An 18415-nucleotide genomic window follows, 5' to 3' on the forward strand; every position below is an offset into this window, starting at 1 on the left:
TTACCTTTATTTTGGTCTTTCCTAAACAGCACATACCCTTCAATACCTGTAGTCCAGTCATGACTACTATTCCACCATGTTTCTGTTATCCCTATAATATCTGGTTTCACTTCCTGCACCAGTAGCTCTGGTTCCTCCATTTTGTTACCTCGGCTCCTCGCATTGGTGTACAAACATCTTAATTTTTGCTGTTTGGCCTCGCTCACATTCTGTACCCTATTAGGCACGGTCATTCTACAGCCAGTATAACCTATTAGACTGGTATCCACACTGCCCTTCCTCCTTATATACATTCTCTGACCCACGGCTGTATCCTTTCTTACTTCATTTTCTTCCTTCTCAATGCTAAAATCCGGCGTGGAGATTACTTGGACATCTCCCAACCATCTCCCCCAAATTCCTAGTTTAAAGCTCTCTTAATCAGTTGTGCCAGCCTCCATCCTATAAGTCTATTTCCTTCCCTTCTTAGATGAAGTCTGTCCCGAGAGAACTGTCCTCTATCCATGAATGCCTCCCAGTGGCCATACATCCCAAAGCCCTCCTTATAGCACCACTGCCTAAGCCATCTGTTGATAGTCATAATCTTGTCACACCTTTGTTGCCCTTCTCTAGGAATAGGCAGAATCCCACTAAAGATCACCTGAGCCTTGATTTCCTTAAGCGTCTTCCCCAGCCTAGCATAGTCTCCCTTAATACTTTCCAGCGAGAATCTAGCCGTATCATTTGTTCTCATATGAAGGATAATTAGGGGATTCTTTCCTGCTCCCTTTAGGATCCTTTTCAACCTCAGGTCTACATCCCGTATCTTAGCACCTGGAAGACAGCATAGCCTTCTATTCTCTGGATCAGCTCTGGTTACAGGCCTGTCTATTCTTCTCAGTAAAGAGTCCCCGATCACATAGACCTGCCTTTTCCTGGTGACGGTGCTATTCTCCAGTCTATCTCCTGTTCCCTCTGTCTGCAAGTTCTTTCCATTCCTATTCTCCCTTGTAATCCTCTTCAACCCATCCTGTATCCTCCTGGGGCTCATATTTGGTGTAGTCTCCATCGACTCTTCCCCTTTTCCTGTAGGACTAGCCGCTCTTCTCTTCTTCCTTGCCCTTCCACCTTCAGTGACTACCTGCTGAGCTTCTTCTTCATTTTCCAATTCTGCAGACCTGTTCTTGAGCTCTGTTTCTCCTTCACTAGCCTGTCTTTTCCTCTGCCTGGTTCTTTTAGTCACATGCTTCTGCTGACCACTTTCCTTACCCAGTCTCCCCTCAGAATTTCTCAGTCCTGCTTCCATCTGCAAGTCTGAGCTTTTCCCTTCAGATACCTCATGTCTTTGCTCCATAATCTGCTCGAACCCTTTCCTAAACTCAACCAGACTTTCCGCCTGCATCTCCAAACCTCGGATCTTTTCCTCCATCAGCTCTCTCAGACGGCATTTCATGCAGACAAAACTCTTACCAGGTACCCCTTCCAGGATCATGTACATGCCACAGCTTCCACATCCAGTCATCTTCATTGTGTCTTCCACGAAATGAGTCACTCCCACTGCTGCCTCTGAATCTGCCATAGCCTTCTCACCTAAATCCTGTTACTTTGGGAAACACAAACCACACCAAACCACCACCACCCACAGCAAAAACAAAACCCAAACAAGCACCTCAATACAAACTCCGCTTACAAACTCCCCTGTGTACAGCTCTGTTTGCTGGCTCCTGTGCCGCTGCCTGGCTGGCTGGCTACCTTTATAGGACCCCTAGTCAGAGAAGCCCTGCCCCCTGATCAGGGCTCAGCTTCTCTTCCAACACAAAGCCCCTACAAGCCTCTACATAGACCAGGGGCAAGTTATTTAACCACTCCATTCCTCAGTTTCCACACCTGTAATATGGTGGTGATGTCTATCCTGCAAAGTGCCATGAACTCTATGAAAGAGAAACTATGGAAGTTAAGTTTTATTACTAATACTTTAAGAAGAAACTTCCCGAATTACAACTGGGGCAGATTCAAATTACAACTGGGACTAGTTCAAAAAAAGATTTTTTCCCAATAAAAATTAGGGTTAACTCAAAAAGGAACTTCTCCAGTAACAACTAAGGTTATTTTGATAAAGAAAAAGATAAGTGTAAATTTTTTTTTAAAAAAAGGAAGTTAGAAACTGCATCTAGATATGATTAAAAATAAAGTACCTTGGTGATAAATGGAACCATTTCCAGATGGAAATTTGCCAGATTACAATAAGGGTTACTTAAAAAGAGAATGTCCCATGTTATAGGAATGCCTACTTCATTAAGAAAATTCCCCAGTATCAGTCAGGACAGATTTTAGGAAAAATTTCCCCAGCTGCAGAAGAACCCAACAAAGGATATTGCAAAAGGTCTCAGTTCAGCAAAGCATTTAAAGAGAAACTTCTATTTAGGAGAGTGAGAAGCAGATTAGCGGGCTCAAGCATCTCGCAGCAACAAGGTCTGAAGAGGGGAATGTGGCTTTGTGCCTCAATTTACTGACATCATCATGTTTTGTGAGAAGCCTTGGTGTAAAAAAGAAGGGAATCCGAGGACCATTACCAGCATCCGTAGTAATGGGTCGTATTATCAGTGATTAGGGAACAGAATCCGTTGCCATTGAAGTCTGTGGGCACTTGGCTATTGAGTTCACTTGCAGCAGGATTGAATCTTCAATGCCCTGCTCCTTTTTCTGCTTCATTGTAAGGCTCTATAACTCATATTTTAAGGTTTTATAAATTCTTGGTCATTCCACCCCATCTGTCTGGAAAAAAAAAATAAACTACTATGTGCACTCTACAATTTCCTGAAAGTAGCATTCTCAGACAGAGAGAATAGAAGAATATATCTATAGCTATCATTTCACCTATTCCAGATCCGAAAAATCAGGAGTAACGGTGGGGCTGGAAGCAATACTTTGACTTCACTTTCCTGGATATGGATACAATGCAATTTATTTTTATGTAGTGTCCTTCAAAGAAAGTATCATCACTTGAAGCATGGTTTTGTGCTCGCTGCCAGAACTAAGCTACTGAAGATACTATAATGACAGCTCCTCCTGTATCATCATCATCAATATTATGACAACCCAAACTGACAAAAGTGCTATGTGTGGTGGTATAGTGATTTGTACAGTGAAAATAAACAATGCCTCAGCATAATGGCTTAGAAGGAGGACAGTGGGGTTTGTAGTATTATAGGCAGAGCCGGTAGTGCTGCCTATACTTAAGGTTGCCTAATGGCATGGCTACACTTGCAGATGTAGAGCACTTTGAGTTAAATCCACCTTTGGAGAGCGCAGTAGGGAGAGCGCTGCAGTCCACACTGACAGCTGCAAGCGCACTGGAGTGGCCACATTTGCGGCATTGGGAGCGGTGCATTATGGGTAGCTATCCCACAGAGCACCTCTTCCCATTCTGGCGCTGTGGCCTGTTCAGGAAGCTGCAAGCCGGGACTCTTTTTTTTTTTTCCCAGACCAGAAGATCACCGTTGGGGAAGTCGAAATGCCTGTTATTCTTGGAGACCCTGCTTACCCTTTAATGCCGTGGCTCTACACAGAGAGCCTTGGCAGCAGCAGGATTGGTTCAACAGGCTGAGCCGGTGCAGAATGACTTGAGTGTGCTTTTGGCCATTTAAAGGGCCGCTAGTGCTCTCTGTATGGGAAGCTGGAACTGGCCGATGACAGCATCCCCGCGGTTATATCCGCATGCTGTATCCTTCATAACTTTTGTGAAGGGAAGGGTGAATGATTCACTCAGGCATGAAACTTGGAGGCTCAATGCCTGGAGGCTGAATTGGAACAGTCAGAGAGCAGGGCTATTAGAGGGGCCCAGCGTGGGGCTGCAAGGATTAGGGTTGCCTTGAGGGAGCAATTTGAGGCTGAAAGCTACCGGTAATGTCTGGTGCCCTGCACAGGAGTGAAGTGCAGTGGTTCCAATGTTAGTAGGAATCTGTGTTTGCTACGTTGACTTACCTTAGCCCAGGAAAGAAACAGGCACTGCATCTTTTACTTTATGCAGTAATAAAAAATGTTTTCAAAGCCAAAAAATCCATTTATTGAAAAGAAAATTCATTATTGAAAAGAAACACAATTGCTTGGGAAACAGGGCAACAAGGTGGGAGGGGAACGGTACAGTCACAGATTTGCGTATGTCCTGTTGTTATACTCAGCCTTCCTGAGTGCTGTGCAATGAGTGCTATACTGCATGGTGATGGGGGTTGAGTGCAGTGGGTAAGGGTCGTAGTTTTCAGGGCTCGATGGTGAAGCTACAGGTGTTGGAGGATGCTGGTGGTGGTAAGAACCTGGATGTTGGGGGAAGTGGGTTGGAGGTGGACATGGGGGCACCAGGGAAAGAGTTTTGAGACAAGGGCTGCAGGGGGGGCGCGGTAGTGCTCCACCTGCGTGGCTACGAGCTTCTGGTTAGAGTCTGCCTGGCTCTCCATTATGCTTATCAGCCGATCCGTGCTTTGCTGCCGGAGCACCGCGCTTTTGTGCCGGCGCTCCTCATTCTGTTGGCGGATCCTCCTTTCACTGTCCCGCCACTTCTGCACTTTTTGATTTTCATTACTTGAATGCTGCATTACTTCATGCAACATATGTTCTTTACTTGTACGTGGCCTCTTTCTGATTCTTTGGAGTTTTTTGGCCGGTGATAACACGGACGGCTGAGATCTCAAGGTTGTATTTGTAAAAGCAAAATGCAGCACTTAACAGAGGCAGCATTGTTCACACCAGATAGAGCAATGATTCCCCCTTACTTAAGGGCAAGCACAGTCTACACAATAGCATAATTTGACTGTCCCAAAGCGAGCACACATAACCCATGGGAGCCCCAAAACGGTGAGTAAGCACTGGGTCAAGCGTGACTGATTGTTTCGTGGCTGTACTGTCTTCTGGGTTTCTGTGCCTTGGGGAGACCCGACAGCGGCAGGGGGCTCCTAAACTGAACACTGTCCCCACATTTTCCATAGGATGAGTTCGTCCTGGAAGATATCTCGCTGCTGAGGGTAACCTGGGAAGCAAGGGAGGGTCTTCTACTGCAATGCAGCTTCCGCCCTGGCCCATATGCAGCTTGCCTGTGTGCAGCAATGGTCCTTCCGCCCCTCACAGCACAGTGGCGCAGACAAGTTAGCCTGACTGGGACAAGGACCGCAGTGGCTCTCTCGAGAAACCTGCGCAAGCGCATCGCCCAAGTTCTGGATGAGACCTTTGAAGAGATCACGGAGGCCGATTACCATGATGTGAAAGAGCACATCAACGCTCTATTCCACAACTAGGCATGCATGCAGCCCTAATCCTCCTCGCCCCAAGAGCCCGCACCGAATAACTTCCTTCCTAAAATAAAAGCTGCTTACTGGGAACCTCCTCTGGTGTTTGTCCTTCCCCAATCACCGGCCGCTGTGACTGGCTACCTTCCTCCTGGCTTGAGAACAGCTTCTGGCTGCGTGCGTCTAGGGATTTCGGGGTGCCTTCCTCCACCTCAGCACCCTCGCTCCCACTTTGCTGCTGCTGCTCCTCCTCCTCCTGCCTTGTTGAACTGGGTTCTGAAGTGACCACGGTGGTACTTGGAGTGGAGATGGGGTTGCCCCCAAGTATCGTGTCCAGCTCTTTGTAGAAACAGCAAGTTGCAGGGGCAGCACCAGAGCAGCTGTTTGCCTTGCAAGCTTTGCAGTAGGCATTCTGCAGCTCCTTCACTTTAATCCTGCACTGCAGTGCATCCCAGTCATGGCCCCTTTCCATCATGTCCCTTGATATCTGCCTGAAGGTATCGTAATTCCTACCACTGGAGCGCAGCTGAGATTGGACAGCTTCCTCCCCTCAAATACTGATAAGGTCCAGCACCTCGCCATTGCTCCAGACTGGGGATCACCTGGCGTGTGGAGGCATGATCACCTGGAAAGATTCGCTGAAAGCACTCCATGCCTGGCTGAGCAAAGAGGAAGGGGATTTTCAAAATTCCCAGAGAATTTAAACAGCAGGTCTGATGGTTGGTCACCAGAGGGCAGAGCAGTAGAGTTCAAAGTGATGACCAGAGTGGCTAGAACAGGCATTGTGGGACACTTCTGGAGGCCAATCAGAGCACGCTAACAGACCAGGGTGTCCACACTGGCTCTGTGGTGCTCCAGCGGAGGCGCACAAAATGTTATTCCACTCGCCGAGGTGGAATACCAGGCGCGCTCTAGCCACGGAGTCAGAGCACTGTACATGCCATGCCAGTGTGGACGGGTAGTGAGCTAGTGCGCCCGGGGTTCCTTTAATGCGCTCTAACTTAGAAGTGTAGCCAAGCCTTAATACTTCCTTGTATATGACCCTCTTTTCAGTTGCACGAACAAACTTAATTCAGGCATTTACTAATTTTGAGTGCTTGACTTTGCAACATTTGTTATTTTAATATAGTTTTTTATGTGAAATATATATGTTTAAATTAATTGTTGCTGTTGTCATTCTCCCTCCTCTATTCCCTTTGTTTTAAATCTAACTAGATAGTTAGCTTTCTGGAGCGGGGACTATGTTTGTACAATGCCTAGTGGAGTGGGCTGCAATTCCCAATTGGTCCAGTAATTGGGTGAACTGGCACTTTAAGAGAGAGATGAGGGAAGTCTCTAGAACCATTTTAACATGTTGCAGCAGTTTTATGGTAAAGGCAGAGTTGTAGGACAAGAAGAACAGCCACTTAGAAATAAAAGGAAGTGGTTTTGGGGAGGGATGTTTGGAAGTACAGCAGGACTCCTGACTTTGCCCAAGAATGGAACCCCTAGAGGCAAGGTGAGTGGAAGCTTCCATCTGATCTCTGTTCAGAGGGAATGCTGGGTAGTGTATTCCCAGGAATTCTGGTACATGCATGCTAGTCTGGAGAGAGATTGTGGGAGAATATTGCAGACAATCTGTCCCAGGTACAGGGAAAACTCTGTTTGATGTTTCAAGTTGACCTCTGAGGATGGTCTGAGTTCTCAGAAGAAGAAAAACCCTGCTGTGACCTCTGACAAATGTTGGCCTGCCCCAGGGTCCTTAGTTACTATTGTGATACATATAAATAATTCATCAACTTTTTAAATCACTGCCAGTCCAAACCATTCAAAATTGAGTCAGGCCAGACTGCTTTAAAAATCATGACACTTAAAATAATCCTACATGTATTTTTTATTTTTTTATTTTTTACATTTGCCTCTGGATTTTCAACCATTAGGGTTCACATTTTCAAGCTTTTCTCTGCAATAAGGAGGACAGTTTTTTTAAAATGAAAGCTGAGATTCTGATGTAATTGCTCATTCCAGGAACTGGGTCTTTAGGTTGCATAGACAACCTTAACTCTGCATTTCCTGGTTTTCAGAAGTTTTGAGTTTTGCTCAACACAACATACTGCTAGGGAATAACATACCACCAAGCAACCTTTACTCTTAATCAGCTGGCTTTTCCATCAGTTCACTGAGAGTCTACCTGGCTGTCTATATCAGCAGTATACCTGCCTGTGGATAGATTTTTCCATTTCTGTCACTCTTGGATATCCAGATTTCAGAAAGTTCTAGTCAAGGTATACCCTACTGGGTCTGATCCAGTACCTTTGTGGGATTTTAACCTAGTTTTCTCCAGACTAATGTATTCCCCCGTTAAACCTATGGTGAGAACCTCGCTGAGAACCTCGCTATCTCTATTGTATATGAAGACTGCATTTGTGGTGTCAAGCACTTCTGCAAGGAGAGTCTGCAAGGAGAGTGCTGGAAATCACTTTAGATAAGCTATTACCAGCAGGACAGTGGGGTGGGAATAGGTATTGTTTCATATTCTCTGTGTATATATAAAGCCTGCTGCAGTTTCCACGATATGCATCTGAGGAAGTGAGCTGTAGCTCACGAAAGCTTATGCTCTAATAAATTGGTTAGTCTCTAAGGTGCCACAAGTCCTCCTTTTCTTTTTTCAAAACTTTAAGATCTCTTAGCTGATTCTCCTTTTGTAGCCTTTCATAAAGATAAGGCTTCCCTTAGGCTAGACCCTAAGTTCATGTTAAAGATGTCAGCTTTCCACCTCATTCAAACTATTCAACTTCTGGTGTTTTTTCTAAACCCTCACTCGTCCACAGCTGAAAAAGTGTTCTATACCTTAGATGTTTGTAGAGCTTTGGCATTTTACCTAAACTGCGCAGTCTTTCAAATCTTCTCCCAGACTCTTTGTAGCCTTACTGAAAGAATTAGGGGTCAACCAGTAACAGCTGAGCAAATTTCACATTGGATTTCTGACTGCATGAAGCTGTGCTATGATCTTGCTAAAGTCTCCACCACCAGCAATAACAGCTCACTCTACCAGAGCTCAATCAACTACATCAGCTTTTCTGAACAACATTCTGTCACTGGGGCACCCCCCCCAGGCTCTGGGTGGGGCCCCAGCACTCACCCAGGCTATGGCTCTGGGATGTCTAGGTGGTTTCCCACTCCAGCTCCAGCCCTAAGAGCAGGGCCGGCTCCAGCATTTTTGCCGCCCCAAGCGGCAAAAAAACCCAACTTGCTGCCAAACGGGGAGGCGGAATCCTGCCCGCTGAACATGGAGGCGGAGTGATGGTGCGGCTGCTGAATTGCTGCTGGTGACTGAAGAAGAGTTGTGTCCCCACTGCTGCCCAGGGCAGATTGCCGCCCCAGAGCCTGACATCCTGCTGCTCCTTTACATTTGCCACCCCAGGCACTGGCTTGGTTCGCTGGTGCCTGGAGCCGGGCCTGACTAAGAGGCTCAGCTCTCTGGCTGGTCCCCAGCTAGTCAACCTCTTCTGGGGCTGTCGATGAACAGAAAGAAAGGATAATTAACAGAAATGGGTTGTCCCAAAGCTGGGTTAAGGCTCCCTCTTTTCAGAGGGTGCTCAGCAGGCTGTGGACCTATACTAAATTCACAAGTAATAGAGAGCAATAGTCCCCTTTCAAGGTGAGTCAGGATCAGGCCCTTCCTTCCTTCATGGAGGGGCTATTGGGCATGGTCAGTAGGAGCTCCTGCCTTTAGCCGGCCCTCTCTCCAGGAGGTGAGGACTGAAGGTCTGGTCTGCTCTCCTCCCTGGTCTGCCATTAACTGAGCTGCATTTCTCTCTCTTAAGCTCCTCGCTCCAATTCTGACATCTCTCACAGGTGTGATAGGGTGGGGCCGCTGAGCCCACACTACTAGCTCTTTAAACCCGTGTTGCCCAGTGTGGTCTTTGTGTACCCAAAGCAGCTACATGGTCATCTGTACCTGTCTCTTCCAGACATTACACCATCCGTGAATCGTCTAGAGACGATGCCACCTTTGGCAAGTTGATGTTATAGTCTCTGTTCAAGTGCATGGAAGTCCCGCCGCTCGGAAGGGACCTGCTGAGGAGTCACCTGCAATAGAATGTATATGTGCACAATCACCTGAAGGAGGAAACATGCTTACTGATCTATTCTTTACCTGTTGTTCCTTGAGATATGTTGTGCACATATACATTCCACAACTCTCCCACCTTCCCTGCTGCTTTGGACCTCACGAATACGTCGGTACGAAGAAATGGAGAGAGGCCGTGGATATGCCCTTGGCCCAGCTGATGAGAGCCGGGGCTTGTGTTGACTAGTGATGCTGCTGGCAGAAGTCTCCAACTACAGTGCACGGGGTGCACCGGCAGTAGAATGTATATGTACACAACACATTTTGAAGAACAACAGTTACTGTACGGATACATGACTCCTCCCACTCCCCCTCGCCCCCATGAAGGTTAAGTTCTGTAAGGCTTAATTACATTCTGTAAGTGCCGGCCAGTCCTGAAATTGTTAAAACCTGACTTTTCAGAAAAAAACTGAGGCTCTTTGGAGGAGAAAATGACCTGTGATAGTTAAATACTTACTTTGATCGAACAAGTTTAGGTCACAGACAGAGATTCATCCATCTCAGAAATGTCAGTTCTCGCTATAGATGAATCCTAAAAGGCTTGCTGGCGAGTTCAGGTAAGCATGTAAAAGTTCAGATGATTATCCACACCTTTTTGGTTTGGAACTATAGCAGGAATAGGCTTTCACATACTGTTTTGGGGTATTCATTCTAAGACTTATCCCAGCCAAAAATCAGAGGAATAATTTTTAAAAAGTTTTTAGACCTTAAGGCTTTTTAGACCTTAAATAATGTTTCACTTCTTTCCAGTATGGAGTTTGAATGAAGTTTTGGGACAGTTATGACTTATTTCAGACTGACAGGCCTATACTTAGCTAGATCTTTTTTTTTTTTTTTTTTAAACGCTTGACGCACCATCATGCTAATGTAGAATTTACTCTTGATGCCAGAGGTTCCCAAACTGCAGTCTGCAGAGCATTTCCTGAAGATATATGAAGAGCTGGGAAGCCATGTGAGGAATGCCACAGATATCTGTTGCTACCCAGGAATCTGCTGCAACTACCATAGTTGTTGCCACTGAGGAACCTTCTGCACCTATATAAGTTGCCACTGTTACCAGAAACTGTGAGATCTGTAATACTCTGCTGCTGAAAGATCAGCCATCTAGGGAACCCCATTGCCCACAACTTCTGCAGGACCCTAGTGCTGCAGCTACTTCTCTGAGACCTCCTACCACTGAGGGACCGGCTGCTGCAGCTGAGGGGAGGATAGGAAATATAAAAGTCCAAAACAGGGGCCTGGAGGGAAGGAGTAGTGGGAACTTCTGAATGGGGAATTTTGCGTGGAAGGAGGAGTAATGGTCAGTCTGAGGCAGCTGGGGATGGTGACCTCGGTGTGACTGGGAAGGCAGGGACTGGAACCGGAGTGTGTAACCTGAGGCCTAGGGAGGAAGACAGGAACCAAGTGCCAAGAGACAGGAACTGAGGACTAGTGTGCATCTGTATTCCCCCTCTGTGGTCCACCAACGGTCACCTCTCTGGTGGAGACACACACCTCTCTCTCTCTCCCTGTTGACTTGGGTATTTCTAGGCTGCACAGTCTCTGCCTACCCAGTGCATTCCCCAGCAAGTCAGACTGCCTAAACAGACATGCTTTGCGTTTCTCTTCAGGTTATAAACAGCGGAATTCCTCACTGTTATAAGTTACCACACAGTTTTTCCTAAGCAAGCACATTTATTCTTAAAGTGAAAGCATTACAGAGAAAACACATTAAAATAATAAAATAGCCTACCTCCATGCTGTTAATCTTGCCAGAGATCACCCCAGCTCCAACAAGGGCTCTGGTAGGAATCAGTCCTTCAAACCCCCCCAAAGGGTTTTTCTGTGGTTACAAGTTCAGAACCACCTTGGCTCAGAATAAGCAAACTCATGAACCTGAAGTCAGTTCTTTATACAGAGTGGGCCTCTGAGCTTGTCCTCCTATAACAGGTGATCTGCAAACATAGGTCTTCTCTTCAGGGTGAAGCTTCAAATGACTGAGTTGCATAACCAGAAGGAAAGGAGGACTTGTGGCACCTTAGAGACTAACCAATTTATTAGAGCATAAGCTTTCGTGAGCTACAGCTCACTTCCTCAGATGCATATCGCATCTGAGGAAGTGAGCTGTAGCTCACGAAAGCTTATGCTCTAATAAATTGGTTAGTCTCTAAGGTGCCACAAGTCCTCCTTTTCTTTTTGCGAATTCAGACTAACACGGCTGCTACTCTGAAATCTATAACCAGAAGGGGTGCATTTGCATACATTTTCCCCTAGAGAGTTTCTGGGAAACCCTTAACTTTTTCCCAAAGTACTTTTGTGCCTGGCACACTGTTTAAAAAAGTCCTTTGAAACTCATAACACTTCCCAGGGTTTACACTGACCACATCTTCCTCCCCTAAAGAAGTTGCATACAATCCCACAATAATACATAAACATTTGCATTTTTAGTACAATGAACTCCTAAGATATTTAAACTTGTAATGTGACAAACCCATACCATTTAGTCCCCATGTAATATTGCAGGATTTCAGCTGGAAAGATTGATTGGATCCTGAAGTACTGAAAAAGGACAGACAAGCAGGTAGTAAGTTGCTTCTGGATGCACCATGCCGTAAATAAACAAGTTTTATTCGGTTCATAAAACTCTCATCAGCATGTCAATCATAGCAGAAGTGGAACTGATATGCATTGCTGAAATTAAGGATGAGTAAATGGTGGTGATAAAATTCTAGACTCATTCAATTATTAAGGCCTTGTTGTCAGCTGAACAGAAATGACATATCTAGGAGCAAACCTCTACCACACAAAGCAAAGCCATATGAAGGCTTCAAATTTTTATTTGACCTGGTGCCTGAATAATTTTTTTTTAAAGAAATTATGGTGAATGAGGTCTTATCTGCTACACCAGTTCCCACCAAATTGCTCCTGCTATATGAAAAAGCAAAACAGAAGAACTTGAGGCTACATCTGTCCCATAAATCCAACTGAAGAGGGCAGGGTTGCAGCTCACTCCAATACCCATTAATATTACTCCATAGGTTAGCAAGAAGCAATCACTCAGGGTGCTCTCTCCTGCAAGGCAGCAAGTGTTTTGCCTGCAGTACTCTCATTCACTCTTGAGATGAGACACAAGGGACAAATGAAGGACTCAAATTCAGATCCACTCTCAGGACTCTAAACCAGACATTTTGCTTGTATTTTCTTGATCAGGCTTCCTATTGTTCTTACTAGTTAACTCAACTTGATACTCCGTTATTCAGCTGTGTATGTCTGTAATGGCTGGTAGGGTGGTCTAGAAAACCACCATCCTGTTTTGTGGAAAAAAAATGAAGCTTCTATATTTATTTTTGTTCAACAGGACTAAACCAAGACCTTTCAACGTTTTTGAGCGACTGACAGGATAGTGAATAATCCAGTGGTTTGGGCACTCAACTGACATATAGAAGACTCAGGTTTAAGTTCCTGGTCTGGCTGAGTCAACCCAGGGATTTGAACCTGGGTTTGCCAAATCCTAGGTGAGCACATTGGCCACCAGGTTATCAAGTCAGTCAGTTTCTCCTGATGGAACTTTTCCACTTTGTATGTATAAATCAATTTTCATGGGACCAGAGAGAGAGACTTACTCTATAGCCTGTTAGTTAGGGTCTCCCACATCCCAGAAGAGTGCTGCAACCACTAGGCTATTGGCTAATCAGGTAGGGGTGGGTGGATGCGTGAACACACACCAGAAATTCCATCCTGGATCTGAGAATTCCTTCTGACAATTCTCATTGAAACCAGTACGTTTTCATGAAAAGTTTTGAGTTAGATTAATCAGCATTTTTAACAACAAAAAATGTCATCAAGAAATTTCCAATCAGCTCTACTGTTTTCCCTTTCTGTGGGTTCCCTCTTAATTCAACATGGCTATCTTAACCACTTCACCACAGTATCCAAAGTAAATTCAACAGCACACTGATGATGCAGATTGCTCTTTTTGGCTGGTTCTGTGTGTGTTGCTGTTTTTCAGGTTCTATTACCATTGTTGATCAGCCAATTATGGCAAGCTGTCACATTTTTGATTAATCACGTTATACCCTATCAGTATATATTGTGATGTTTGTATCACACTTCTTCACATCTCCAATTCCTGCTATTGAAGAAAGTGATACTGCCATGCAATTAAGCTTTTGGTGTCCAGGCTTCTGAATGTTATTTTTTGTAATAATGAACCATAAAACCTGGGTCATCTGGCATATTTTTGGGTATTTTCATTCTGACAAGTATTGATTTCCCCACACATTATTTCCTGTTGTTCTCCAGTTTAATGGCTGACTTGCCAGAGTATGATTCCAACCTCTTTCTGGTGACTGAATCATGGATATGTCTGGGTTCTGACCATAAATCTTTGCTGTTCGTCTCTATGTCTAAGGGTGATATTCTGAAACCTAACTATTGGCTCTGAGACATTAATACATTTAAATGGCTCATGGAAAAATGACACTAGTTCATTTTTCAAGATTTAATCTTGGGGGGCTTTCCAATGTATATTCAGGGAGAGTTGTAATTCTCACTTTTTCTGGAGGCCTAAGAGATTCTAAGATCATTAACATTGTGTTCTTTACAGTACAGATTTCAGAGTAGCAGCTGTGTTAGTCTGTATCCGCAAAAAGAAAAGGAGGACTTGTGGCACCTTAGAGACGAACAAATTTATTTGAGCATAAGCTTTCGTGAGCTCACTTCATCGAATGCAATTTGTTCGTCTCTAAGGTGCCACAAGTACTCCTTTTCTTTTTACAGTACAGAGAGGCTGTCCATGAATTATGCTGGTGCTAGCTCTGGTAGAACTTTTTTGAGCAGCATTCAGCTGAGGACTTGAAAGCTCACACTGCTGAAGTTGTAAACAGTGATATGGGAACCAATTACAAGGGAAATCTCCAGCCCCAAATGCAAATCTTCACATTGATGTGTCAGATCTTACAGGCAAGATCCTCCTAAAGCTCATTTAAGTTATTTGTTTTCTTCCTCATTTCAGTGCACTATATACTATATGTATTTTTTTACTTCTACTTAATTATTTTTCTTAAAATGTTTTTTAATCACATGGCCATCCATATATATTGTATATTAGTAGAAAAATGCATTTAGGCTCCGAAAAGCTCTTTGAAAAATAGGTTACTCCTAGTCATGTTTAGTATTTTTTCCCTCTCCTCAGGATGGAATCTGCTTTCAGACTATTTTTCACAGAGGAAAGGGATTAGTGCCCCTTTATCAATATTGTCCATATCCCCACTCAGTATACTTTATTATCACTGCTAGAAGGTGCTTCTCGAAGACTGAGCTGTGAAGCTGTAAAAATCAAGCTTCTCAAAGCTGGGGAAAATTGAAATGTCACTCTCTACAAGGAGTTTTAGGAGTGAGACTAAGCATTTACCTCAACCCAGGCCATCCATTCTATGGCCTAGTTTAGAAACTTTCAAAATCAATTTTAAATCTTTTCTTTAAGGCTCTCATGTCCCTTCAATATCATACTTTTATTATTAAATTGCCATAGTCAGAGCAACATTTGGGGAAGAAATTGATTTGTTATTTGCAGTGACTACTATTCTTCCTCACTCTGCTCTACCAAACACCAAACTGGATGGAGAACTTCCTATTTTCAACAGATGCAATAGGCCATTGTGGTGTTTGATAGACAATTCCTCATGTTCACAGAACTAGCAATGCTCTTCAAGGCCAAATTAGATTTATATGGAATGGTAGGTCAGCTAGCAGCATTTTGTACCAGTCTGAGTGCCCAGGTTATTTAGCAGCCAAAATATAAATAGTAGCATCTCCAGGGACGCTGACATGCTTAATGCATCTGTGGCAAATCAAATTAAGAGAAATCCCATTATCTTGTTTGGGTTTCTGCTTTCTACTGACCACATGTTTCAATGTCCAAACGGGCCAGTTATTGCAGAGATATTTCATTACTCTAATATACTGTCCGAAAACAGAATATAAGGCGAGGCGGGAACCTAACCATACAACAAGATCATTATTTACAATTAAACTAAATTCATTTGTTTTCTCTTTTCCCTGTCAGGGTAGGTATCAGTCAGCTGAGATTACACTGTCAGCACAGCACATGGTATTTTTGCATTTTTAATGCAGCCCCCAAACATTTTTATTTAGCTCACTGTTATCAGAGTATTACTAATGAGCTGGTTGGAAGACAAATATTTTTAACAATACTTATAACCTTGTCATGCTCTGGGGTTTGTTTTCTGATGTTTATGAATATTTCTCATAGGGACTGAGTAAGGTAAACTGTCCATTAATCTCTAACTTTATAGTCTTCATGTTATTCAAGACAGACAAAAGAAACCCATAAGCATTGGGAGTTTTTAAACAAGATTATTTTATTACTAAGGGAATGAAGGACATGAATAAAAGCAGAAATGAGAAACACGTACAAGTTTTTATATAAAATGATACTGTGGCTGGAATAAAAAGCAAAGAATAAAGGGAAAATGCACTGATCCCTTTGTACCTTTGGTAACTCTGGATCATTAAATTCAGCTTCATGGGCAAGACCTGACATTTAAGTTGCATATTTAACTACGCTTTGACACTGATACTTTCCAACAAGGGATAAGAGAATAATTTGATTTTCAGTGCAAACTATCACTATTTTAAATATTTAAGATAATGTAATTTATTTTTTTCCAACATGTAGTCACATTATAACCAAAACATCCCCGAAGGGACAAATCCTCCAGCATTAAGTATTTTACCTAACTAAATTTTAATTAAGGAAACCTGAAAATAAATCCCATCTTTTCTGTGGCCTGTTTCCTCAGTCTGTTAAATCTTTGCTCGTGAAAATAAGTCTTAGATTCTTATGTAAAACAGCAAGCACTGTAATTAAGTGTTCTAGGAAACCAATCATGCACTTTCAGGTATCTTAGATGTGTAGACTGCCAGCGATACATTCTTCGATAGAACTTCAATTGAGATAATTACATGTATTTTAGCATTTTTTCCTTTTGTTATGTTTCAGATTTTAAATTGTGTTCTGTTTCCTTGTGCTGGCTCATCATCACTTTCACTTTTAATTTGACAGAAAGAGTGGTAATCATTTTAGAAGAGGAATACATTTTTGTCAGAAAGTAGCCCATTTCTACCTATGTGGCATGATGCTGTGTACAAAGCACTACATAGGTAAGTTCTGTGCATATTAATGATTTCCTTTGATTGGAGGTGTGACCAAGGATCACACGTTTCCTTCTTAGGAGTGAAAATTCAGTTAAACTGTTCTGTTATATGACTGTCATTTCAGTCCCAATGTGGATGTGATTGCATATATATCATAATATTTCTCCTGCCATCTTGTGTTATTTTATTTATGTACTTTAAGTGGTTGTAGTGCTCTTGAAAATACCAGACTGATAGTACCGGAGACTGATTTTCTGTATTTATCCCCAATATAGGTATAGTGCAAGCTTTCCCATACTTCTCTGCTCATGTATTCATAACCAGAACCAGGAGGACCATCTGTAAAGGATGAGAAGGTACAATAGTCACTACCATTTATTAAGTGCTACTATGCAGCAGTCTCAGATATACCATTTATGCACTAGATTTTCTAGAGAATGGTGTGTGACATACAATGACAAGATTTCTGATAGCAGTGAGTGGCAGCGGTTGGTAAGTGTTCACTTTTAATGTTGACCGCTCTTTTTCAGTCTCCATGCCCATTTAGCTCATGGCATCTACTCATAGAATTTAGGGACCCAATTAAGAGAGTGTGGGGAAAATAAGTAATACAAACTAGATTTATAATGCATCAAGTTGTTAACATTGTTTACATAAGAAAATGTTTCATGACGTATCAATAATAATAATACAGTATTATTTCTTTTGTTTGTTTACTCCGATATCTACAACACTTTCCTCCCCCCGCTTTCCCCCCCGCCCCAGTTTTTGAAGACCGGACATAAATTGTTTGTGGGTGGCAGGTATCTCAATCCCTGCATATCTGAACTATGTAAGAGTTAATTATATCCCACTTCACTGCAGCTACAGTTAGATTCCTGGGGCCTCTTTGTGTATAATGCTGCACTTTAGTAATGTGTGTCACTGTAGAGACAAGACACATTAATGCAGACCAGAAATTATTAATTACAATTATAGTGACTTACAGTATTTAAAAAAATCAGAGCTAGATGAAATTTATTTTGAATAAAATTCATTATGAATTTAGCCCTTTTTGGAATAGCAAATATTTCATTACAATTATTTTTTTATTGCATGTGTTATTTTTCAATATTTGCTGGGTAGTCTGGACAAATAACATTTTAGTCTATATGTTTTTAGTAGTTAATTTTGACTATTTGTTATTCGTTATTCATCTTGTGTCACATAGCATTATTTCTGCTCCCTGTTTGGATGTCTGGAACTTTCAGATAGCAATGACTGAATAACACCTTTCCAATAAAAATATTGAGATGAATAAACATTTGTAAAACTTTCAAGATTTGTGAACATTTTCACGGGTACCTCACAGATGTCCAAATACATTTGTGCAACAAATAATCTGACCCCATAAATTACAATGAACTGAATTTGGTGTTTTTCAAATAGTCATTAAGCCATTTTTTTGCTTGCTAATTTCTTTAAAAGTATTCACTACAAATTAGCGCTAGTCAGAAATATTTCCTCAACATTTCCCCTCAGATTTTATCAATTTTAGTTCAAAACTGAAACATTCTGTGTAGCTGGTTCAATTTAGATGAAATTCCTCCAAGCAGTCTTTGAAACATGCCTGCCAAGAGTTCCAGGTTCCAGGGCAGCCCTCCAAGTGGATGGTCCCCATGCTGGGAACTCCAGGGTTTTCCCTTTTGTGGAGAATTTCAAAATTTTTGGTTTTCATTCCAAATCAGGACAAAAACCAAATTTCAAAATATCAGTCATCTATTCCAAATAGATTCATAGATATTAAAGGCAGAAGGGCCCATTAGATCATTTGGTCTGACCTCCCGTATAATAAAGGCCATAGGATTTAATCCAGTTATTCCTGGATTAAATTGAGCCCAATAACTTG

At 42.7% G+C, this 18415-nt stretch overlaps 1 long non-coding RNA gene across 1 annotated transcript in view; it reads left to right on the forward strand.

The window, feature by feature from the left end:
• The window catches only part of LOC311527691, a 41744-nt gene extending 24861 nt beyond the window's left edge, over positions 1 to 16883 (forward strand). Inside the window, exons 4-5 of the long non-coding RNA XR_014713420.1 lie at positions 16436 to 16533; positions 16803 to 16883. This is a non-coding gene — a long non-coding RNA (uncharacterized lncRNA). The remainder of the gene's footprint in view (positions 1 to 16435; positions 16534 to 16802) is intronic.
• Positions 16884 to 18415: the final 1532 nt, after the last annotated feature.

The sequence above is a fragment of the Lepidochelys olivacea genome, assembly GCF_965140295.1.
Source record: "Lepidochelys olivacea isolate rLepOli2 genome assembly, chromosome: 10".
In the NCBI taxonomy this organism is placed as follows: Eukaryota; Metazoa; Chordata; order Testudines; family Cheloniidae; genus Lepidochelys; species Lepidochelys olivacea.